We start from the raw sequence: 25,544 nt of genomic DNA on the forward strand, positions 1-25,544 counted from the left end.
CTCCTCACAGGCCTTCACACTCACTTCACTCAGGCAGAGACGCCTCAGTACCATTTTGGAAGCACCACACATCACCTACTCACATGAAGGCATAAACATGGCTGATCACATGGGATCAGGGGAACCACATATGTGTGAAGAGGTTGTGCAGGTACAGGAGAAAATCAGGCCAGATTTGCAGGCAGAACCTCTAATGGATGCAGAAAAAGATTGGTTCACAGATGGATGTTGTTTCAGAACTGAAAGTGGAATGTTGAAGGCTGCATGGGCAATAGTGGAACAGACAGACATGAGATGGAAAACAGTGAAGGCAGAGCAGTTGACAGGACAACAGTCTGCACAGAGAGCTGAACTGAGAGCGGTGATTGAAGCCTTAAGGATGGGAAAGGGACAGAAAGTGAATATATACAGTGATTCAGCTTATGCTGTGGGAGCAGTGCATGTGGAGCTCAAGCAGTGGCTAAGAGCTGGTTTTTTGACAGCCAGCGGAAAGCCTATTAAACATGAGATAGAAATGAGGGAATTAGCGGAAGCACTGTTGTTACCTGTTAAGGTGGCAGTGGTAAAATGCAAAGGACACAGTGCCGGATTGGACTTAGTGGCATTAGGTAACAAACAGGCCGACTTAGTAGCTAAGCAGACAGCTGGTTACTTACCCTCCCTGATTATGGTAATGGACCCAGAAGCCACACCCCCTCCAGAAAGACCACCCATACAACTAGGCCTAGCCACAATCAGAGAGTTACAGGACAAAGCCAGCCCCCAGGAAAAATCATTATGGGTAACAAGAGGGGCCACAAACACAGATGTTTGGCGTGGCCCAGATGGAAGGCCCATTCTACCGCCAGGGGTCAGACAGACAGCAATGGAAGAGGCACATGGAGTGGGGCATGTGGGACCTGCACAAATGATGAGGAACTTAGCCGCCTGGTGGCACCCTTATCTAAAAGACATGACAAAATACATGGTTAAAACCTGTAAGGAGTGCAACCAATTTGGAATCAAGCCCGCCTTCAAGCCAATAGCAGGGTACTTCCCCATCCCACTTTGCCCAGGGAAAGAAATAATCATTGATTACACAGACATGGTGGACAGAGTAGGTAGTTACAGGTACCTGCTGGTGGCTGTGGATGCATTTTCAGGTTGGCCAGAAGCCTGGCCGACAGCAAGTGAAAACAGTAGAACTGTGGTGAAGTGTCTGATTAATCATTATATACCACAGCATGGGTTTCCCGAGGTCATAAGGTCGGACAATGGTTCACATTTCAGGAACCACGATCTGCAGAGGGTTGAAGCCGCATTAGGTTTGAAACATAAGTTTGGCTCAGTTTACCACCCCCAATCCCAGGGGAAAGTGGAAAGGATGAATCAAACTCTAAAAACTAAATTGGCTAAAATCTGTGCACAGACCAAATTAGATTGGGTTAAGGCATTGCCTCTTGCATTAATGTCCATAAGATGCTCAGTAAATCAAACCTCTGGTTACACTCCATTTGAGTTGGAGCATGGCAGGCCTTTTCCTGGCCCCTCCTCTCGCCTGTTAATGTCGGATGAAGCTGATTCAGACCTCGATCCGAGGACATATTATAACATGCTCCGCAGTTTTGTTGCCCAGTATTCCTCACAGGTCGCTGAAAGAAACCAGCAAGAGCTGAAAGAGGCGGCTACACCTGGAATGGACTACGTCCTCCTGAAAGTCACAAAGAGAAAGTGGGCTGAGCCTCGCTGGACAGGCCCTTACCGCATAACAGAGCGGACCTCCCACGCTGTCAGGCTCGAAGGGAAAGGTGACACCTGGTTTCATTACACACAGTGCGCTGCTGCCACCGAACCAGGAAGAACCTTGAGAGAGGTGCAGAAGGACCTGTCAGAAGGAGCTGCAACAGCATCACCAACCACTTGAGGGAGCCAAAACTCAACCTACAAGCCGGCTGGTTACAAAAGGGGGTGTTCTTCATACTGAACTAAACATTTTTATTTTTCTATTTTTAACATCTTTTATGACTTTGCTTTTATATTGGCTTGAGTTTTTAAGATTTACATTTTACATTGCAATAGTTTTAACCGCTGAAAGCTCATTTAAAGTTGTGTCACTGATACTTTTTGTTGCTCTTTAACTCCTAGAACACGCCCTTGGCGAGGTGGGGGGAACTGGACCACCTTTCTGTGCCCCATCATCCTCTATTAGAAGACATCCAAGCTAAGTAAACATGTCTTGGCCCTTTCCCCCTGAAATGACAGGCAGGCAAAGATGTTGCGTCTTTGTTTGCTTCCTGGCCCTGGGTCTCATTCCCATTGGCATAATCCTGATCTGTGAAGGGCCCCCGACACTTCTGACACCTTCAAGTTCAAAAGCTTCGCCCCCTTCTGACAGTCCCAATCTGACAAATGTAGCCCCTAGGGTCTTGCCCACCACTTCCTCTCCAGTTTTGCCCACGCCCGATCCATTTAGAAAGAAACGACACACGGTTACCTCCTGCACCCCAAGTACGACTAGAATGATTACTCTCTGTGTCCCCAACAATAAAAGTTGGGTAGTCGAAATAGATTTCGCTAGCTTCCCAGTCACTCCCGTCACCAAAGACCAAGGGGGGGATCTTTTTAACCTTGCAGTACATCTCTCCTCCTCAGTGTGGTATATAACCCTGGGAGGTTGGCATCAGTGGAAGTGGTCCAGTTTAGTGTCAGAAACGGACCTCGATTGGTCCAAGCACTCTAGGGGTCAGGCTTTGCACTGGAGAAACCAAAATATGCTCAGAATAGCAAAAAAACCGGATCTTTCAGGCTTAATTTTTACCCTAAAGGATCTGGCCTTGACCTCCTGTCAACAATTTATACTTGCCCCTTGGACTGATCGCACCGCCCTGTATTGGCAAATGGAAATATGCCCTAGCGTTGGTGCAGCTCCAAGCTCTGTAGTTAAAGATGATAACCCCACCTTTAATGGCCCTCCGGTGACATATACAAACGGGGGGAGACACGGCCGAATACGCATTGTAGACACAAATAAAATGTCTAAAGATGACCTCTTCCAAATTCTAACCGGTATTTCTGGAGCCACAAACAACTGGTTACTACTAGCTGAACAAGCTGCTGACAAGACGGCTTCCGACTGCATAGTATGTATGGGAGCCCGCCCCACTTTAAGAGTTGTACCGGCGCCAGTCAATAGTGCATGCCTCCTGCATCTTATGAACAATACAAAACGAGGTCATTGCTCATATCTGGAAAACCACTTTCCTAAAACTCAACGCTCGGTCTCTAATAAACCACCTTTCTTTTCTTCAGATGTAGCTGTGAACAATTTCACTTGTATTAACCTGACTGGCAATGCAGTAAAACTAGGTAGCTTGAACTCTTCTTGGTGCACTGAGATGACGGTTATGAAACCAAACTTCCGACCTACGGCTAGGGCTGATTTGTGGTGGTGGTGTGGCAATAACAAGTTATATGATGGTTTCCCTCGGGATGCGTCAGGTCTTTGCGCTCTCATAACTCTTATTTTACCTGTTTTAGTCACTCCAGTAGATCTCTCTATAGAAGTACACGAAGTTGGCCTCCCATCCTCCTCTGAACGCCGCTCTAAACGTTCTCTAATCCCAGGTTCAGCTCATAATCCAACCTATATTGATGCTGTAGGTATACCCCGTGGGGTCCCCGATGAATATAAACTGCGAGACCAGGTTAAAGCAGGATGGGGCTCGATACTTTGGATGGTTGAAATAAATGCGAATGTAGACAGAATTAACTACATTCACTTTAATGTGCAACTGTTGGCTAATTACACTCGAGATGGTTTTGAAGCTGTGCATGCACAGTTATCTGCCACTTCCCTAATGGCTTTCCAAAACAGGGTCGCAACGGATTTTCTCCTCGCAGAAAGAGGCGGAGTCTGCAGCCTTTTTGGTCAGGAGTGCTGTACCTATATCCCCAATAACACAGCTCCTGATGGTTCCCTCACTAAAGCTATTACTGGTCTCACAGCTCTTACTGTTAAAATGAAGGAACACTCGGGCGTTGATACTGCCATGTGGGACTCTTGGCTTAACATGTTTGGCAAATATAAGGCCCTTGTAGCTTCCATCCTAGTTTCCATCTCAGTTTTTGTTGCTGTCCTAGTCACCTGCGGTTGCTGTTGTATTCCATGCATTCGATCCCTCTTCCAGAGACTGATTGTTACAGCTCTCACTCCTGAGGATAAGGATCTCGCCCGGCAGATGCCTTTATTGGCTAGTCAACTTCCCACCTCCTCGCCAACGGATGATGAAAACTCTGATCGTGAGGGTGACGAACATTATCGTCTTTCTCTTGTTTAAATGCTTCTAGAATGGTTGTTTCTCTGTGGTGTTTTGTATTAGGCTTGTTATTAATTGTTTCCCTCACCCACTTCCTCTTGAAGGATATATCTGGTTGAACTGTGTCTGGTCGGGTTGTGAGGGTTAAGCGATGTTCTCAGGGTCTCCGGACTTAAGCCTGAGCGAATGTGTACTCCCACCACTGGATATAAATTGTTTTTTTTTCCACACCCCTTCCTCACGTTTTACCATATTCACTTTTGAATGTCCTTAGCAGTTACCGTTCTGGGTTTATTTTACGGTTGATTTATTCTTTCACATTTTCACGTTTATATCTCTCATTATTATAGTATACTCTGCACTCTCCACATTTTTATCATTACTTATGCTTTTTGGTTGCTGAGTTACAGGAACTGTTAATTTTGTGTCACTACCCTGGTTGCACTGACTCGTTGTATCCTTGTGTGCAGGACAGCTGTTACTGCTTTCGTCGGGAACCGAGACTGCTTGCAGCCGACCCCTGGGCAGGGTGGTGCCTGGACTCTTTTCTCCTCATCTGCAATGACAGATAAAGACAAATGATAAGACCCGAGGAGTTTTTCGAGCCAGGCTTCGACACGTCTCTGTGTTCCTTTGAATGTTACTTATTTTTGTGTGTTGACCCATTTAAGATGGGTCAAAAGGGGGATTTGAAGAAAATATAATCTGATCAAACATTATTCAGCTTTAAATATTGTTCAGCTTTAAAGTTACTGTGCAACTGTGTAATAAAAATGTGCTCACGACTTTGGCCTTGAGAGCGATAAGAAGCGATCGCCTCATCCTGCAGGTGCAAGATATCTGCAAGCGAAGAGACTAGAACACCCAAGGCCGATTTCCTTTTATGGAGTTGTTTTTCTGCTAATGCAGCACTTTCCTCACAACCCCCTCCTGTAAGTTTTAGAGAATATATACCCATCCTCACAGCAAATATTAGGAATCTCCTGATGTGAGCTGTGTTGAGAGGTTGTCTCTGTCTCAATAAAAGTTCACTGATTCCCCATCTGCCGCAGGTGTCCGGTTGTCTTCATTCTCCGCCAGCCTGGTTAAGTCAATTCCTCCTTAACATCTAAAAGAACCTATTTAATGAAGGAAGACGGGTTCACTTTGTGTTTAATATTATTCTATTGCTGTTGTTGTTTTTTTTATATCCTTCAATCCAGAGGGTAGATTTCTAATTATTAAACTATCAATATTGAACAAAAAACTATGTATTGTTAGTATATATGGTCCAAATGTTGATGAACCCTCATTCTTCCACGGTTTTTTTAGTGCACTCTCTGAACACCTTGATTGCACACTCATTCTTGGCGGTGACCTCAACCTTGGACTAAATGAAGAAATGGATAGGCTCAACACAACAGGAACTCAGCGTAATTGGCAGTCCACAAATATAATCAAACAGTATATGAACGACTTTGGTCTTTGCGATGCATGGCGCTCTCTTCACCCCACCAGTAAGGAATATACTTTTTTCTCGCATGTTCATCACTCTTACTCTCGTCTGGATTATTTTTTGGTCAGCAGCTCACTGCTGTGTGACATTTCAGACACTGAGATTCATCCTATAGCTGTCAGCGATCATGCTCCTGTATCTTTAACACTAATGCACAAGAATAATACTACGCCAAGTAAAAACTGGAGATTTAATATATCACTACTTAAAGATGAAGACTTTATTAAATACTTTAAAAAGGAATGGACTTCATATTTAGACTTTAATGACACTCCCGGAATATCTGCTTCTGTTCTATGGGAAGCAGGGAAAGCTGTGATGAGAGGTAAAATAATTTCTTTCTCATCACACAAAAAGAAAGAAGAAAACAAAAATATTCAGGAATTAGAAAAAAACATCAAATCACTAGAAGAAGCCTACGCGTGCGACCAAGATCAGGAAACATTGAACAAAATATGCAAAACAAAACTAGAATTAAATGAAATTATTAATAAAAAAACACAATTCCTTATACAAAGACTTCGCTTGCAGAATTTTGAACACAGTAACAAATCAGGTCGATTTCTAGCTAACCAGCTAAAAATAAATAAAGAAAAAACAACTATATGTGCTGCTAAAGATTTATCGGGGAACACAATATATGATCCTGGAAGAATAAACAACATTTTTAGGGATTTCTATGAAACTTTATACTCACCACAAATAAACCCATCTAAAAATGAAATTGATCTGTTTCTTGACAACGTAACTCTTCCAAAATTACTAGACAGTCAAGCAATGGAATTGGATTCGCCACTGACGCCAAGTGAACTCCAGGAAGCCCTGATAAGTATGCCCAATAATAAGGCTCCAGGTCCAGACGGCTTCCCTGCAGAATTCTACAAAGAATTCTGGACAATTTTGGCACCAGTATTCCACAGCATGTTGCAGGAAATCGAGGAAAATGGCAGACTACCACCAAATATGAATTCTGCCAACATTAGTCTCCTGCTAAAACCAGGCAAAGACCCTTTATTTCCCTCAAGCTATCGTCCAATTTCTCTTTTAAATGTAGACCTTAAAATAATCTGCAAAGCTCTCTCAAAGAGATTAGAGAAAATGACCCCCCTCTTAATTCATCCTGACCAAACTGGTTTCATAAAAGGTCGGCACTCCTCAACAAACACTCGTAGATTACTTAATTTAATAGACTACTCATACGATAAAAACATCGAAGCCATAATATTATCTCTAGATGCAGAAAAAGCATTTGACAGAGTTAATTGGAAATTTTTATTCGCAACTTTACACAAATTTGGTTTTGGAAACTCTTTCATAAACTGGATAAGAATATTATACAATTCCCCAACGGCTCGTATCAGAACAAATGACCAGATATCCTCCAGCTTCTATCTCCTGAGGGGCACCAGACAGGGATGCCCACTCTCCCCCTCACTTTTTGCAATTTTTATCGAACCTCTAGCAGCAGCATTTAGACAGGCTACAACAATTAAGGGCATAAAATGTAAGAACATAGAACATAAAATCAGTCTCTATGCGGATGATGTGTTGCTTTTTCTGCAAAACACACAAACCAACCTCTCTGAGGTAATTACTTTAATAAACTGGTTTTCAAGAGTTTCAGATTATTCAATTAACTGGCCAAAATCTACAGTTCTCCCCATTAACTGCTCCTTCCATAATTCTTCCTCTGCCCCACTGCAATCCGGAAATATTAAATATTTAGGTATTAATGTCTCTCCTAAGCTTTCAGACTTAACTAAACTAAACCACATCCCACTTCTAAAGAAAGTAGAAGGCGATCTGACTAGATGGAAATCTTTACCCATATCACTCATGGGAAGGGTCGCCACTATAAAAATGATGATCTTGCCAAAAATAAATTACTTATTTTTGATGATCCCTAACAAACCATCACAAGATTGGTTCAGATCTCTGGATTCATATATTTCCAAATTCCTTTGGAAAGATAAACCCCCGCGTATTAGCTTAAAAACGCTACAAAGAACCAAGGATAGAGGAGGATTAGATCTGCCTAATTTTCACCAATACTTCTTAGCCAACAGGCTTCAGTTCATCTCAGAATGGTTAAAACATACCTTCTTAGTTGAGCCCTGGCTAGATGTTGAACAGGCACTATGCAAGGATCTAGAGATTTCAGACCTACCATTTATTAGCTCAAACATCAAAAGACATGAATGCTTTAAAAGTATCAACATCAGCTTTTCTCTAACAGCATGGTGGGAGTTTCTAAAAATAACGGAGTCTTCATTAATCCCATGCAAACGTACACCTATCTGGAATAACCCTGACATATTACAAAACAATAATATGATTAATTTCCCAGAATGGAGTTGTAAAGGAATTAAATACTTAGAACATATATTAGAGGGAACAGAATTTATTCCATTTGACAGACTAGTTGAACAATATGGGATCAACAAGACAAGGTTTTTAGAATATCAACAAATTAAATCCATAGTAAAAAAGAAATTTAACCTCAGTCAAGTTGAATTACAAACACCACTAAGTGCAGCACATTTTCTTACTCTTAAATCCCCCAAATTATTATCTAAAATATACAGAACACTTTCTAAATTAGATGAATCAATATCCCTTCCTACTGCAAAGTGGGAAGCAGATTTATCAGTCAGCTTAGACCAAAACTTCTGGTCTCAGATTTGCTTAAAAACCTTTAAATTGATTAAAAATCCCAGTCTGCAATTAATACAATACAAAATACTTCATAGAGTGCACTATACAGGTCATCGGATGTTTAAGATGGGCTTTACATCTTCCAACAACTGCTCACACTGTCAAGGCAATACACCAGACAATTACATCCACGCTCTTTGGTTCTGTCCACCAGTGCAAAAGTTTTGGCGCGAGATATGTGAAGACTTATCAAAATGTCTGAAATGTAACATTCCAACTTCCCCCTTAGTGTGTTTGTTGGGCAGCTTAGATAATGTCACTTCAGAAAAGAATATAGCCCATATGATCTTCACTGCCCTATGCATAGCCAAGAAAACAGTCCTCATGAACTGGAAAAATAAAAATAATCTTAATTCTAACCAATATAGAAATTATCTATTAGATTACATTAGTCTTGACACAGCCTCTGCCACCACATCAGATCAATTGCTCTGGGCCCCTTTTATCAGCTCCATCACCTAGTGGGGGTGGGGGGTCATAGTTTGGTCCCGCCTTCACTGTTGTGATTGGTGAGGGGGTAGGGACAGGCTTAGGGCGTCGGGGGGTTCCCCGGAGGCATCTTCCTTGGGGGGCTCAACCCGGGGTAGCGGTCACGTCCGGTTGAGGGCTCTGTTGGCTCTCAGGTGACTGTTTCCTCGCGGCTGCGTGCAGCGGGGCTAGGGGAGGGTCTGTGCTGACGGACGTGGGTTACTGACCTGGCAACCTGGCTGCCCCTGGTGGGTCCGGGATGGGCGTGAGGTTCTGGGGGTGCTCCGTCTCTGGGCGGGGGCCCGGGCCGGGCCTCGGGGGCTCGGGTCCTGGTTGGTGTGTTGCCGGGGTTGTGGGCGGGTGGGTGCATGGGGGCCCGGCCCTGGAGCAGGGTGCCGCCGGTGCATCGAGCCGCCTGGGGGGCTCTTCAACTGGTGGGGGGGATGGTCACATCTTGCAGGAGCTTTCTTCTCTCAGGAACTCTCTGCAGGAGGGGGAGATACAGGAGAGGTGGAGGAAGATCTCAGCCTGGGCGTTTACCGTCTTATGTAGTCTGGAAGATGTGTGGTTGATGGGGTGGGTGCAGTTTTCTCTGTGGTGGGGTTGGGTGGACTGTCCAGGGCTCTGTGGAGCCGGGGGGCGCTACTGCACTGGGCCCCGGTCTGATGGGCCTGGGCCCCCCTTCCCTGGCGGGTCGCGGAGGGTGGGAGTGCCTACTGGGGTCAGCGGGGGAGCTGGCCCCAGGGAGGGGTTACCTGCCCCTCCCTTCCTTCCCTCCCCATCTCCAGCTGCCTCCCTCTTCCCGCTCCTCCACAACCACCCACACATGCAGGGCCTTGGAGTGGGGGTATGTCACCAGGGTGCAGAGGAGGCTACCCCCCCCCCCTGTCCCCTTCTGGCTGCCTCTGCCTCAATTTTATCCCACAACTTAGACATTCACATTATTCACACTCTCATTACACATACATATAGGATCTTGGGGGTGGGCACAATCACGGAGTCCAAATCACCATCAGGGTGTATACCTCACCCCTGACGTCGTTGCCCACCTCTCAATTTTAAATACACTTAGTCATTGAGGGCTAGCAGGAGGGACCATGCGCTTACCTGCTGCTCCTTGGCAGGTAGCTCCATGCCCTCCTGGGTTTTAATTGCACCTTAGAACACATATGCATCAACACTACAATGAGCGGGTGGAGGGAGGTTTGGAGTCTTCTCCCACCCCCATTCTCTGCGGCCTGCTGGAGCGGGGGGGCTAGTAGGAGGAGTTGGCCGTCCGACTGCGGTCTGGGGTGTGGGGCCTCCCTGCTGCTGCGGAGTCGGGGTGGTCTGCCTCTCCCCACCGCAGGGAAAAGGGTAACACCACCTGGGTCTGGGTGCAATTCCCCCCTCCAGGGGCAAGGGTACCTAGACCCGGTTTGTAGAGTACGCTTGGGGAGTGTGATTGTGTGTACAGCGTCTCTTTATGTCTGTCTCCACGTTGGTTGAGTGTGGAGTGAGTGCATATGAGAGCATGAGGGTGGGAATGGATGTTTGTGTCTGTGTGTGCCTGTATGTCTGTGTCTATATGTCAGGTTGGGTATCAGACGCCACCTCTCTGGGGACACCTCAGGCCCTCCAAGGTTTGGAGGCCTATCTCCACCCACCACCACTTCCCCTGCCGGTGGCGGACTCCCTCAGGTGTCGGTGTGTTGGTGGTTCTTTGTGTCTGGGGGTGGGCGTCCGGGTACACACCGGCTCACTCCTTGGCGGCCGCTTGTCGGGGCCTGGGGCCTGGGGCTCGCTCGGGCCCCTTTGGAGGTGGGGTGCCCCCGGCCTCTCGGCCTAGGGCTCGGTCACTCAGGCGCAGCTGGGGGCCGGCGGAGCTCACGGGCGCGTCACTGCAACCCCCCCTGGCTTCTGCTCCGCGGCTGCTGAGTGAGCCCTCATCTGGGACTCTCCTCAGCTCTTACTGGAACAGTGGCGCGGCTGCCCCTCTGTTGGTCTTCCATGGTCTCTTGTGTTCTGGGGGCCTCTGGATGTCTGGAGTTTTGATCTCCTCCATACCCGCTTCACACCCTGGAGGATGGGGCTGTGGCCCCCCCACACTCCCTAGCAGATCATTACATGGAGAAACCTTTGGAATGCAAGCATGCTGATCCACACAGGTATGCACACATGGGTATTCACAGACGCGGACTAAAGCTTTCTTGGCTGCTGCCTCAAAGCACACTGTGCGCTGTCTATCTTGCGTGCTGCACAATATCGTTTATTACTTAGTAAATACTGATATCTATGACTAGCTAGTTTATTGTGATGGTGCTTTGTTTTCTCTATTATTATGTTGCTCTTTGTTGTTTGCTGTCTCCTCTGTTTGTTTGTTTGTTTGTTTGTTTGTTTGTTTTTTCTCCATACAGGTGACCCAGGAGTTTTTTTTTTTTTTTTTGTCTCTCTTCCCCCCCTTCTCACCGTCTCTTCTCCCCTTGGGTTTTCTTTCTTTCTCTCCCCCTCTCTCTCTCATTCATTCCCCCTGTCCTATTTATTAAAAAAAAAAAAAAAAAAAAAAAAAAATGACAAAGGATGAACTGAAGCTCTGCCATCACGTAATGTCGCATACTGCTGTTTCTGATGTCATTTTAGAAAAAAAAAAAAAAAAAAAAAAAAAAAAGAAAGTGTTACTGACGGGAATCTACAGCGTCTTGAGCTGAATTAAGACTTCAGAAGTCATTCGTCATGTCGAATGACCAGCGGATAAACTCTCAGGTTGGTAATAAATGTATTACATGTATAAGAACAAGCGTCATGTTAACAAATGATAGCCGTAAGGTAACTTTTATGCTTATTGTAGCTGTTAGCTAAAAGCGCTAATTTAGCGTAGTTTGCCCTGAATTCAGATTTGACAACAAATATGATCGACTGTTTCTAGTAGAATTCCAGAGTTGTCATCTTGGACCCTCTCAGAGTACCCCTCTGTATGCTTGCAGAGAGGGAAACTGCTCAAACTGTACGATTGACTCGCAGGGGTTAGAAGTTCGTAGGTCACGATGCAGGGTCTCACACTATACGGCCCGATGCTCTGATGCGACACTGTGCGTCCATAAAATGAAGGTTATAAGAGAAATTCTGTTGCTCGCTCTCTCTCTCTGTCTTTCACTCACACAGACACACCACCACCATCAACTTTGCTAAATTGCTAATGAAAAACATTGATCAGGCAGCTGTGATTGAGCAGCAATGTAAATCCAACTATTTTCACGGTTGTTGTGGTCGTGATAATTTTGTTAGGCCACATCGAAAAGGTTCGGGTGAGCTTGCCATAGTTCTACAAGTTGTGCCTCCATCGCTTGTGTGTCCAGATCACACGCTGCACTGCCGTGCTGCGCCGTCTTTTTCGCTGACATTTGTGTTTGCGCGTGCGCAGTGTGAGAAGCTGCGGCGACACCCTCACGACCAAGCGATTGATGATCGGGAGCTGGTCGTGAGGTGTTAATCGCTTCTCGTTACCCCACGTATACTACACGATGCACGACGCACGATGAAGGCCAAAATCGGGCCGATCGCCAAAACGGTCGCACGACTCAAAAATCGGCTCAAAATGGGCCAAAAATTGCACAGTGTAAGCCCAGCATAACACAGCATCCCAACTCTTTAGCTAACTTAATAACTTTAGCTAAAGTGAATAGTTAGTCTAATTCATTAGTGCAGCATTACTGGATCACCTCTGTTTGAAGTGATATAATATGATATACAACTATCACTGAAACAGCAAACTTTGTAAATAAGCAAACAACACTTCTCATTCTCTAAACGTTTGGCCACAGCTGTAGATTACACTATCAGTGCTTGTTCACTCTTGACAATAATAACATTTCTAAATTTACTTTGTGCATTTACAGGTAAACAATATCTAATATTTTATTTAAATGACTGCTTTGTCTTTGAAAAGGGTGAAGAGCCTGAGGCCGGTGACAGTCCAGTTCTACTCTAAGTACATCCTTACAGTGGCTCACAGGACTAGGCCACATTCCTGTCCTGCCAGAAGAGAAGAGAAACTTCAGAGTCTTCATGCAGTTCAACCACACCTGTCATATTCCGTATGACAGGGGTCTCAAACTCCAGTCCTCAAAGGTCAAAGTGTCATGCAACTTTTCCATGCCCTCGAGGACTGGAGTTTGAGACCCCTGCTGTATGGTGTTCATGCTGTTTTCTACCCCACAGTTACAGCATGTCTGACTGCCTGTTCAGCATATGCAAAAATATATGATGAGTTTAAGCATGTGATGACTAAGGCCTTCCATTATGGTGTTTGTCATCACATGTCACAGACATCTGGATGATCATTTGGAATAAATAAAACTAAAAACTTGTTACTTCATCTTTTATCTTTATTATTATTGTTCTTATTTTACACTTTTCATTGTTAGGCATTAGGTTTATTTGTAGTAGTCCTTTCCAACGTCTTTCCCTCTTCCATGTTACTGTGTCAGCTTGTCAGCATCTATTTGGGTTTAGTGGAACAGAAAGTAAAGAAATCCAAAGTGCCATTAAAACCAGGAGAGGTTCTTATATTTCAGAAGAAGGGATTAATTCAAAAGAAATGACCTCAAAAGAAATGACGCCCATCCCGGTGGGTCCGGGATGGGCGTGAGGTTCTGGGGGCGCTCCGTCTCTGGGCTGGGGCCCGGGCCGGGCCTCGGGGGCTCGGGTCCTGGTTGGTGTGTTGCCGGGGTTGTGGGCGGGTGGGTGCATGGGGGCCCGGCCCTGGAGCAGGGTGCCGCCGGTGCATCGAGCCGCCTGGGGGGCTCTTCAACTGGTGGGGGGGATGGTCACATCTTGCAGGAGCTTTCTTCTCTCAGGAACTCTCTGCAGGAGGGGGAGATACAGGAGAGGTGGAGGAAGATCTCAGCCTGGGCGTTTACCGTCTTATGTAGTCTGGAAGATGTGTGGTTGGTGGGGTGGGTGCAGTTTTCTCTGTGGTGGGGTTGGGTGGACTGTCCAGGGCTCTGTGGAGCCGGGGGGCGCTACTGCACTGGGCCCCGGTCTGATGGGCCTGGGCCCCCCTTCCCTGGCGGGTCGCGGAGGGTGGGAGTGCCTACTGGGGTCAGCGGGGGAGCTGGCCCCAGGGAGGGGTTACCTGCCCCTCCCTTCCTTCCCTCCCCATCTCCAGCTGCCTCCCTCTTCCCGCTCCTCCACAACCACCCACACATGCAGGGCCTTGGAGTGGGGGTATGTCACCAGGGTGCAGAGGAGGCTACCCCCCCCCCCCCTGTCCCCTTCTGGCTGCCTCTGCCTCAATTTTATCCCACAACTTAGACATTCACATTATTCACACTCTCATTACACATACATATAGGATCTTGGGGGTGGGCACAATCACGGAGTCCAAATCACCATCAGGGTGTATACCTCACCCCTGACGTCGTTGCCCACCTCTCAATTTTAAATACACTTAGTCATTGAGGGTTAGCAGGAGGGACTATGCGCTTACCTGCTGCTCCTTGGCAGGTAGCTCCATGCCCTCCTGGGTTTTAATTGCACCTTAGAACACATATGCATCAACACTACAATGAGCGGGTGGAGGGAGGTTTGGAGTCTTCTCCCACCCCCATTCTCTGCGGCCTGCTGGAGCGGGAGGGCTAGTAGGAGGAGTTGGCCGTCCGACTGCGGTCTGGGGTGTGGGGCCTCCCTGCTGCTGCGGAGTCGGGGTGGTCTGCCTCTCCCCACCGCAGGGAAAAGGGTAACACCACCTGGGTCTGGGTGCAATTCCCCTCCAGGGGCAAGGGTACCTAGACCCGGTTTGTAGAGTACGCTTGGGGAGTGTGATTGTGTGTACAGCGTCTCTTTATGTCTGTCTCCACGTTGGTTGAGTGTGGAGTGAGTGCATATGAGAGCATGAGGGTGGGAATGGATGTTTGTGTCTGTGTGTGCCTGTATGTCTGTGTCTATATGTCAGGTTGGGTATCAGACGCCACCTCTCTGGGGACACCTCAGGCCCTCCAAGGTTTGGAGGCCTATCTCCACCCACCACCACTTCCCCTGCCGGTGGCGGACTCCCTCAGGTGTCGGTGTGTTGGTGGTTCTTTGTGTCTGGGGGTGGGCGTCCGGGTACACACCGGCTCACTCCTTGGCGGCCGCTTGTCGGGGCCTGGGGCCTGGGGCTCGCTCGGGCCCCTTTGGAGGTGGGGTGCCCCCGGCCTCTCGGCCTAGGGCTCGGTCACTCAGGCGCAGCTGGGGGCCGGCGGAGCTCACGGGCGCGTCACTGCAACTCCCCCTGACTTCTGCTCCGCGGCTGCTGGGCGAGCCCTCATCTGGGACTCTCCTCAGCTCTTACTGGGACAGTGGCGCGGCTGCCCCTCTGTTGGTCTTCCATGGTCTCTTGTGTTCTGGGGGCCTCTGGATGTCTGGAGTTTTGATCTCCTCCATACCCGCTTCACACCCTGGAGGACGGGGCTGTGGCCCCCCCACACTCCCTAGCAGATCATTACATGGAGAAACCTTTGGAATGCAAGCATGCTGATCCACACAGGTATGCACACATGGGTATTCACAGACGCGGACTAAAGCTTTCTTGGCTGCTGCCTCAAAGCACACTGTGCGCTGTCTATCTTGCGTGCTGCACAATATCGTTTATTACTTAGTAAATACTGATATCTATGACTAGCTAGTTTATTGTGATGGTGCTTTGTTTTCTCTATTATTATGTTGCTCTTTGTTGTTTGCTGTCTCCTCTGTTTGTTTTTGTTTGTTTGTTTGTTTGTTTTTTTTCTCCATACAGGTGACCCAGGAGTTTTTTTTTTTTTTTTTCTCTCTCTCTTCCCCCCCCTTCTCACCGTCTCTTCTCCCCTTTGGTTTTCTTTCTTTCTCTCCCCCTCTCTCTCTCATTCATTCCCCCTGTCCTATTTATTAAATTAAAAAAAAAAAAAAAAAAAAAAAAAGACAAAGGATGAACTGAAGCTCTGCCATCACGTAATGTCGCATACTGCTGTTTCTGATGTCATTTTAAAAAAAAAAAGAAATGGAAGGACTATGGCACAACTGTAAACCTACCAAGACAAGGCCGTCCACCTAAACTCACAGGCCGAACAAGGAGAGCGCTGATCAGAAATGCAGCCAAGAGGCCCATGGTGACTCTGGACGAGCTGCAGAGATCTACAGCTCAGGTGGGGGAATCTGTCCATAGAGCAACTATTAGTCGTGCACTGCAATGTTCCCTCTAATTTTTCATGTGTCTGAGCGAACACACAAACTCCCTGAGCGGTCCCTTGGAGCACTGTGAGCGACAGCAGACGTGTGCACTGTGGTCACGCCAGCATCGAATCCATCCAAGTTACATGGTTTATTAAAATAATCAAATTACAGCATTTACATTTATGTTAGACTACTTTTAATTAACTGCTTTAGCCCATTTACAATGAAAATAAAAAAAAGCTTGTTCATGACCTGTGTAGTGTGTTAACACTATTGGAAGTAAAAATAACTTGAACTCCAATTTTGAAAACAAAATTTTTTTTTTATTTTGTATAAAGCTCTGACTTGTATTGTGAGTATGAGTCTGTGGTCTGGGAGAGAGTCCTGTAACTCTCTCTCTCTGTAAAAAAAAAAAAAGTATATAATGACCAATGTTGGGCAATAAATTATACAGTTCTTCAAAAAAGAGTTTTGCAAACAAAGTTTTTTGCAGCTGTTTACCTAAAAATACAGCCAAGGTGTTTTTTTTTTTTTTTTAAAAAGGGCAGATAAGGGCAGATAATGCCACAATACACCAACCAGAATGCAAATAACCTCTACGCAGGTGACATCTAGCACTTTACTACAGACAGGTTGTTTTCTTTTTTTCTTTGTGTACCTAAGAGTTAATAATCCGGGCAGCCTGCGGTAAAGGCATATGTTAGTAACGTTATACTGGTTAATGATGTTACATGCTGCGGTCTCACACTTGGTTTTAAGGGCTGGTAGTTAGACACCCTTTAACTTGTTTTTGAATAACTGTATTGTTTTGTTTAATAGTGATGATAATGTACCTTCTGATCCTTCTTTTTGTGATATCTGGTTTATGCTTAATGTCTTTATGGAGCTACACAGGGCACTTGTTATGTCGGAGGTTGCGACAGAGGATGGTTGGAAGTACACGTGGTCTTGTTGGGAGGAGGGCAGGTTCCCCTCCCTGCTATGACCTAGGTGTATGTGTTTTTTTTCTGTTGTTTGTTCGTTTGTTTTTCTTTTTTATTATTTCTGCCGTGTTTATTTTGTATTTTCTTGGGTGGGGTTGTTGGGTGGGAAGGTGCTATGGTAGAAAATGTTCTAGTCAATATGGGACAATACACATAAATCCCTAACAATATGGTCTCAATAGATGGTGATGGAAATGATGGGGTGAACAGGAGAGGGCTTGTAACCCTTTGCTCTTGGAATGTGAATGGCATCAATGAACCAATAAAACGTGGTAAGGTGTTAGCATACCTAAAGTCATTGAGATCAGATGTTATTTTCTTGCAGGAGACGCATCTTAAAAATGATGCACATTGGAGGATTACAGCTAAGTGGATAGGGCAGGTTTATCATTCAAGGTTTTCCGCAAAGGCAAGGGGTACAGCAATAATTATTCGTAAAAATGTGCCATTCATACATAAATCGACCCTGGCAGATAAGGAGGGGAGATATATCATGGTGGTAGGAGAAATTCAGTCTATACCAATCACATTGCTGAATGTCTATGGCCCGAACAGGGATGACCCAGAGTTTTTTAGAAAAACGCTTAGCTTGATCCCGGATATTTCAACTACAAACTTGATACTTGGGGGAGACTTTAATTTAGTTTTAGATACCTATCTAGACAGGTCGTCAGCTCAGAGAATTGCCCCATCGAATGCTTCTAGGTTTCTGAAATCGTTTATTGATAATTTGGGTCTTGTGGATGTTTGGAGAACGTTGAATGCAACCGGAAGGGAATATTCCTTTCACTCTGGGGTTCATAATACGTACTCCCGTATAGACTATTTTCTATTAGATAGTAAACTGTTACATGGAGTCCAGAGTAGTAAATATCATAATATCCTTATATCAGATCATAGCCCAGTGTCTATTTCACTAATTTTACTGGAATCAGGTGGTAATTATAAACACTGGCGATTAGACCCTCAACTTCTTACGAGGAAAACATTCTGCGATTATCTGGAAGAACAGATCAAGTTGTTTTTTGAGATGAATGACAAAGATGATGTATCACCTCTTTTATTGTGGGAGATATTTAAAGCATATGTTAGAGGCTGTGTAATTTCTTTTCAGTCGTCTGAGAAAAAACGTAATAACATGGAACGCATACAGTTGGAGGTTCAAATGCAAAGATTGGACTCTGAGAATGCCAGACAACCATCTGTACAGCTACACAGTAAAATATCAGCTCTGAAGTATAAACTCAATAACTTACTCTCAGATAAAATTTCCAGGGCCTTCATGTATGTTAAGCAGACCTATTTTGAATTTGGTGATAAGCCACATAAATTACTGGCCAGGCATCTAAGGAAGAGAGAAAGTGATAGGGCTATTCATGCAATCAGGTCAGACTCAGGGTGGTTGATTAATTCGTATAAGGATATTAACACTGCTTTTAGACAGTTTTATGAACAGTTATATACACATCAGTGTAATGCACCTCCTGAAATTATGCAGGATTTTTTAAGCAAATGTAACGTGCCTTCATTGGCACAAAAGGACAGGACACTTCTAGATGCAGATTTAACATGTCCAGAATTGATTAATATCATACGCTCCCTGAAAAACGGGAAGAGCCCAGGACCTGATGGTTTATGTAATGAGTTTTATAAAAAGTTTAGCAGTTTACTAACCCCATATTTGCTGAAAATATTTAATATGGCCTTGAAAGATGGTGCACTCCCACAGACTCTGAATGAAGCAACTGTGACTCTCATTCCAAAGAAAGGAAAGGACCCAGAATTGGTGAGTTCATACTGACCAATCTCTTTATTGAACACTGTTTGACCTCGCATTAGAGCCGTTGGCAGAAACAATTTGGAAACATAAAGACATACATGGCTATAATACAGGATAGACCTCCAATAAGATCTCACTGTATGCTGATGATATTCTGCTGTTTGTAACCAGACCATTAGACTCAATCCCTAAGGTGCTAGTAACAATAGATCTATTTAGCTCTTTTTCAGGTTACAAAGTAAATTGGGGGAAAAGCCAACTGATGCCAATTAAATGCGGTAATCTTGATTTACTAAATCGTCTTCCCTTTAGAATAACGTTAGAAAAATTTTCATATCTTGGAATTGAAGTTACTAAGTCATACAAGTCATTATATGAAGCCAATTTTGTGAGAATTCTTGGATACATTTAAAAACGAGGTTGAATTTTGGATATCACTCCCACTTTCCATGATAGGTAGGGTGAATGCAATCAAAATGATTTGTCTCCCCCAACTCCTATATCTGTTTCAAAATATCCCTGTGTATCTAAATGCTACATTTTTTCAAAAATTGGATTCAGTTCTTTTGCCTTTTATCTGGAATTACAAGAGCCACAGGATAAAAAAGGCCCACCTTTGTAAAGAGAAAATACACAGCAAATTCAAAAGTGTTACATTTTTTGGTGTTAATAGTCTCCTTGCAAAAGTAGAGTTAATTTTACTCTAAGTAGAGTCACATTCTTTTAATGTAACTCTGAGGTGTAAAATGATAGTAGTTAAAATCGAGTGTTAAAAATGAGTGTTTCTATTTCAAATCTGGAGGTGTTACAATGGAAACATTAACTCTTGACCTCTTAACTCTGAACTCCTAGAGGGGCTATGACACCAATAGAGTAAATTCACAGACTCCGCCCCCAGCACGGCTCCAATCGAAGCTGAAGTGAAGCCGTTTCAGAACATTTTGCTCTACATATTTGAGTTGTTTGCCATGCTTGGTAAGTCATTTTTTCAAAGATTGTTTCAATTGTTATTAGCTTTTACTTCTGTGGCTCTTTGGAGTTGAGACAAAGCTGTGTGAAAGGCATTAGCCATGTTGCTCGCTGATAGCATAATATTCTGTTTTAGCTAGCTGAAAGGTATTGTTTGCGGGCAAATACCACAGCCTTGAAAAAAGCTTGCATGTGAATTTTCAGTCAAACTTTTGGTCAAATACACCTAAAACAATGTCTAGAATGTGAAATGTTGGTATAATGGTGCTACTTGAAGCCTGAAAACGATCGCCCATAAAAAAAAAACAAAAAAAATGAGCAAACAGCAGTAGCAGACGTCCTGACTGGATTCTACGTTAGCATAGATCCCTCCAGAGTTTTGTGCACACGGTTTAGGTAAAAATGAAAAAGGTTGAGGTTTTACATTTAGTTCAGTATTACCTGTTGCCTGTGTCCTTGTCTTTTGGGAAAATACTTTACACAAGTAATGGCTCAAAGAGGATTCCTTTTTACTGTGCTGCAATTGTTTACTGGATTATTTGTGCCATTAATTAGTGTCAACTAATTTTTATTCGATCTCCGCACAGGATATGCTTGTGAAGATGGAATATGGGGGAGAGCAGAAGTGCGTTGAAGTTCCACAAAGGGATGAATGAAGGACATGCATATTGTATTGAAGCAATAAGTGATGAGAATGCTGTTATTTGCATTTACCATGTCAGACCTTTTGATAAACACAATTCTAATGAAAGTGAGAACATGTATACTGTTACATCTTTCAGAAAATGTTTTGAAATTGTGGTGCACAGTTCAGAATAAATGTTTTTCAAAAACCATTGCATCTTTTTAGTAAATGTTTATTTCCAAAAGAAATTTCTAGAAGTTCAGAACAGTAAAATTCCCACTTTTTAGAATGAATTAGAAGATAACTCTTACGTAGTTAAACTAAAATACTCTTTGAGAGTTAATATATAAACTCTTAACACCAAGTGTTAAATTATCAACTCCAGACAGATTTGGTGTTTAACACTAGATCAGAGTTAACGTACCAACTCTCCAAAAAGAGTTAAATTAACACTCTCTGGTGTGGACCCATATAGACACTTTAATAGTGTTGAAATCAAATCCGACAGTGTTAATTTGGACATGCTGGATTTGCTGTGTACATGGTGGCCTAGCCTTACCAGACTTTAAAAATTACTACTTTGCAGCTAATATGCAATACATAGCTTATTGGCTAGATGATACAGTTATAATGGGAAGTTGGTTGGACATGGAGCGAGAGGACTGTATGCCTTATTCTCTTGGTGCAATTGCATTGTCTCCTGTTTGTTTTAAAAAGACATATTACAACTGTAATCCAGTTATTCACAATACAATTCAAATCTGGAGACAGATCGTGTAAGAGTATAGACTCAGAGCCTTCTCGCTTTTGACACCTATTACAGCTAATCCTGCATTCAAACCCTCAGTTTTAGATGGGACATTTGATCGCTGGAAGGAAATGGGGTTGCGAAATGTGAGACACCTGTATTTTCAGGGCTCTTTTGCTTCATTTCAACAGCTGAAGGAGAAGTACAATTTACTAGCCTGTAATTTTTTTAGATACCTTCAAATAAGGAGCTATGTAAGGTCCCAATTACAAGAATTTGAGTTTGCAACTCCAGGTAAGCTTGACCAATGCCTGGCGGATTGTATAACAGAAAAACATGCGGTTGCTTCTATATATGAGATATTACAGTCACTCCGGCAGAAGGATACAGGTAAAATAAAATCAGCTTGGGAAAAGGAACTAGGGTCAGAAATTCATAATGATATCTGGACTAAAGGGCTACGCTATGTTAATTCCTGCTCTATCAACGCCCGACATAGGTTAATTCAGTTTAAAATTTTGCACAGATTGCACTACTCGAAGACCAGACTACATCGAATATTTCCTGAAACGTCACCCATCTGTGATAAATGTCAATGTGCAGAAGCTGATCTGCTTCACAGTTTTGTAATGTGTAGCAAATTACAAAGTTTTTGGGCTTCAGTTTTTTCTTTTTTTTCCCAAACTTTTTGTTGTTTTGTTTTTTGTTGCTGTTGTTGTTCGCTTTGTTTTTCCTTTTTTTTTTTTTTTTTTTTGATGCCAAAATTGTAAAAAGGAAGCAATGTCACTCTATGGGACAATTTGTGATTGTTAGTTGTGCTTCACAATAAAAATATTTAAAGAGAAAAAAATAAACATTTTAAACTATTTACAGAACAATCAGCTGTTCTGCATCAAATTTGATGCCACACAAATTATTTGTGCCACTCCAAAAAATAACTTCTGTCCACTATGAGATGAAGGAGAACAACAGTCTGATACCTGCAGGCCTGACAACAGGAGATGTATCACTCCTGTAACATTCAGCAGTCGCCTCATTGTTCTGACACACACAACAAAACTATTGACTACATTACACACTAACTACATAATATTTGCCCTAAACGTCTCAAATCTCTCACATCTGAAAACACCGCCGTCACTCCTAAAACTTTTTTTTTTGTCACTCCTAAAACTTCCCCCCTCCCTAAACAACAAATGTCATGTTTTGATTGGTCGACATGGTACATTTTTTCCACCAATAGGAAAGGGTGGGGATTTTTGGTTTTGTTTTTGCTCACAGGCGGAGAGTGTTTTTGAGCGTTTTCCTTATAAAACGCAGTTTTTACCGTTTCTCCCCGCAGTAAATATAAACAACGATAGTATTCAGGAAGAAAACCAAACACGGCATATATTTTTATCATAACTCTGGTTTTACGTGGCCTATCAACACAATTTACAAACTTGTATAAAGTCCACACTTTTTTCCGTCAATTGTTCCGTCTGTCCTGCTCACATCTCCAATGGTTGTACACGTTGTCATTGACGTGGCTTCACTCTACATCAGCCACGCTGCTTTGCTAGCTAAAACACAGGTGTCAGCACATAAGGACGCTATCATAGCCTGTCAACGACGTTGATTAGCTGCGTATATACGAATGTGAATCGCATCATTGGCTGGACTATAGGATAAGGTGGCATTGTTCTAATCCCATACGGGAGCAGCCAGTCACTTACTGTCTAACACTGCAACACAGAATTGTTAACATATTTACTTTAATTTCAATTCAGGTTAGATTTTTTTTTTTTTGTGCAAAACGCAGATTTTTTTCTGCGCGGAGACTGTGCCAGCAGTGTGCAATTGCACGGGAACATTGGTGCGCTGCACAAAGTTGGCCTTTATGGAAGAGTGGCAAGAAGAAAGCCATTGTTAACAGAAAACCATAAGAAGTCCCGTTTGCAGTTTGCCACAAGCCATGTGGGGGACGCAGCAAACATGTGGAAGAAGGTGCTCTGGTCAGATGAGACCAAAATGGAACTTTTTGCCCAAAATGCAAAACGCTATGTGTGGTGGGAAACTAACACTGGACATCCCCACTGTCAAATATGGTGGTGGCAGCATCATGCTCTGGGGGAGCTTCTCTTCAGCAGGGACAGGGAAGCTGGTCGGAGTTGATGGGAAGATGGATGGAGCCAAATACAGGGCAATCTTGGAAGAAAACCTCTTGTAGTCTGCAAAAGACTTGAGACTGGGGCGGAGGTTCACCTTCCAGCAGGACAACGACCCTAAACATAAAGCCAGGGCACCAATGGAGTGGTTTAAAACCAAACATATCCATGTGTTAGAACGGCCCAGTCAAAGTCCAGATCTAAATGCAATCGAGAATCTGTGGCAAGATCTGAAAACTGCTGTTCACAAACGCTGTCCATCTAATCTGACTGAGCTGGAGCTGTTTTGCAAAGAAGAATGGGCAAGGATTTCAGTCTCTAGATGTGCAAAGACATACTCTAAAAGACTGGCAGCTGTAATTGCAGCAAAAGGTGGTTCTATACAAAGTATTGACTCAGGGGGCTGAATAATTACGCACACTCCACTTTTCAGTTATTTATTTGTAAAAAATGTTTGGAATCATGTATGATTTTCGTTCCACTTCTCACATGTACACCACTTTGTATTGGTCTGTCACGTGGAATTCAAATAAAATTGATTCATGTTTGTGGCTGTAATGTGACAAAATGTGGAAAAGTTCAAGGTACTGTATACTCGGGGCAGCAAATAAGACCAAAAATACTTACTGAAACATGAAACTAGTATAAATGTATTGTTTGTATTTTAAAAATTGGTTTCCAGGAATACATGTGTAGAGGACATTGCAGTCTTGCCCACTCATAACCATTTAGAAATCAAAATAGAGGATCATCAGAATGCATTTGCTTTCCTTATGTTTTGTAGAAGTAAACATTTCTCGCTGTGTAAGAAGGTAAGAGTAGGTCTGACTGGGCTATTGTACTGTCTGATTGGAACTCAAATCAGTCCAAGTTATGAGAGCTATTGAGAAAGTCACTTTTAATAACTAGCTTCAGTCAGACTGGATTTAGTTCCATGCTCATTTCAATGAGGAACTGGTGAAACATGTTTATTTGCAATCAAGTGGTAAGAGCAAAGTGAAATCACTCTTCAGAATTGTTTTTGTGTATTTATTTATTTATTTGTTATGAGCTTCTTCCCTAAGGGCACATTTTATTTTGCTTGCATATTTTTACACAAGCAGAGTCTGAATAATTATTTTGCAGTTGGACGATAGGTATTGCCACAATATTATCTTGCTACCTTCACTCAGGGCAACTAGTTGGCCTTTCTAAGAAATCGTTGCATACTTGCCTACTTTATGATACTGTCCATCATTTTATAATTGTGCAATAAAATGTTTACTACTAACCAAATGTCACTTTGACAAACCTTACAGGTGTGAATTGTGAGTTATAACAGAAAGCACGCAGTGAATCTTGAATCAACGCATTCCCTCTTCTATACACATTCCAGAGTTTTAAGTCATCCAGAATACCTACCTTTTAAAATATACAATTTACAAAGTTTGTCCCCTTTGCTAATGGAAACAGTGTAAAAATAAATTGATCTATTTAGGAAACTTCTATGGCATACTTATGTATTCCTTCCTAGAGGAAGCTGTAGGTGTCATCCGGTATCAGAGAAGAAATAATATAATGATGAATATACTCAACACAGTCACATTGCAACATTAATAAACAAGACAGAAATGTTGGGGAAACCAAATTAAGTCTTCACGTTTACCATGATGGATCATCATTTTTCCATTTTTTTTCAATGACAAGAAACACCATCTCCCAAATGTTGGGGAATAACATTTCTCTACAGCTAAGCTGACAGTTGTGTACTGATATAACAATGGACAATGGAAAGCAAAGGGGAACATAGATAAATGACACTGTCTTCTCTAAGTGGCTTTAAACAATGACTCTGGTATCCTAAAATGTTGGCAAATAGCAAGGGTACAACAAAATCTTTCAACAGTACGAGTTGGGGTGCTTTTTTTTTTTTTTTGGAGCTATACTATCAATAAACATATCCGTCCATTCATCCATTCCAGCTTGTCCTGTGTCCATCCATCCATCCATTTTCTTAACTGCTTGTCCAAGAGTTGGGGAGGGACTGGAGCCACTTTTACCAGCTGTTATTGATCAAAAGCAGACATCCTTCTGAATTTACTTATTATGGATTCAGACATGTAATAGTACCTAATGTTTCCACTTGCCTTCACCCCATCTCCTCATCAAAAAT

This window comes from Mchenga conophoros, linkage group LG22 (genome assembly GCF_057382185.1).
Source record: "Mchenga conophoros isolate Kocher_MC1m ecotype Shallow Benthic linkage group LG22, M_conophoros_male_GT1.1, whole genome shotgun sequence".
Lineage (NCBI taxonomy): Eukaryota > Metazoa > Chordata > Actinopteri > Cichliformes > Cichlidae > Mchenga > Mchenga conophoros.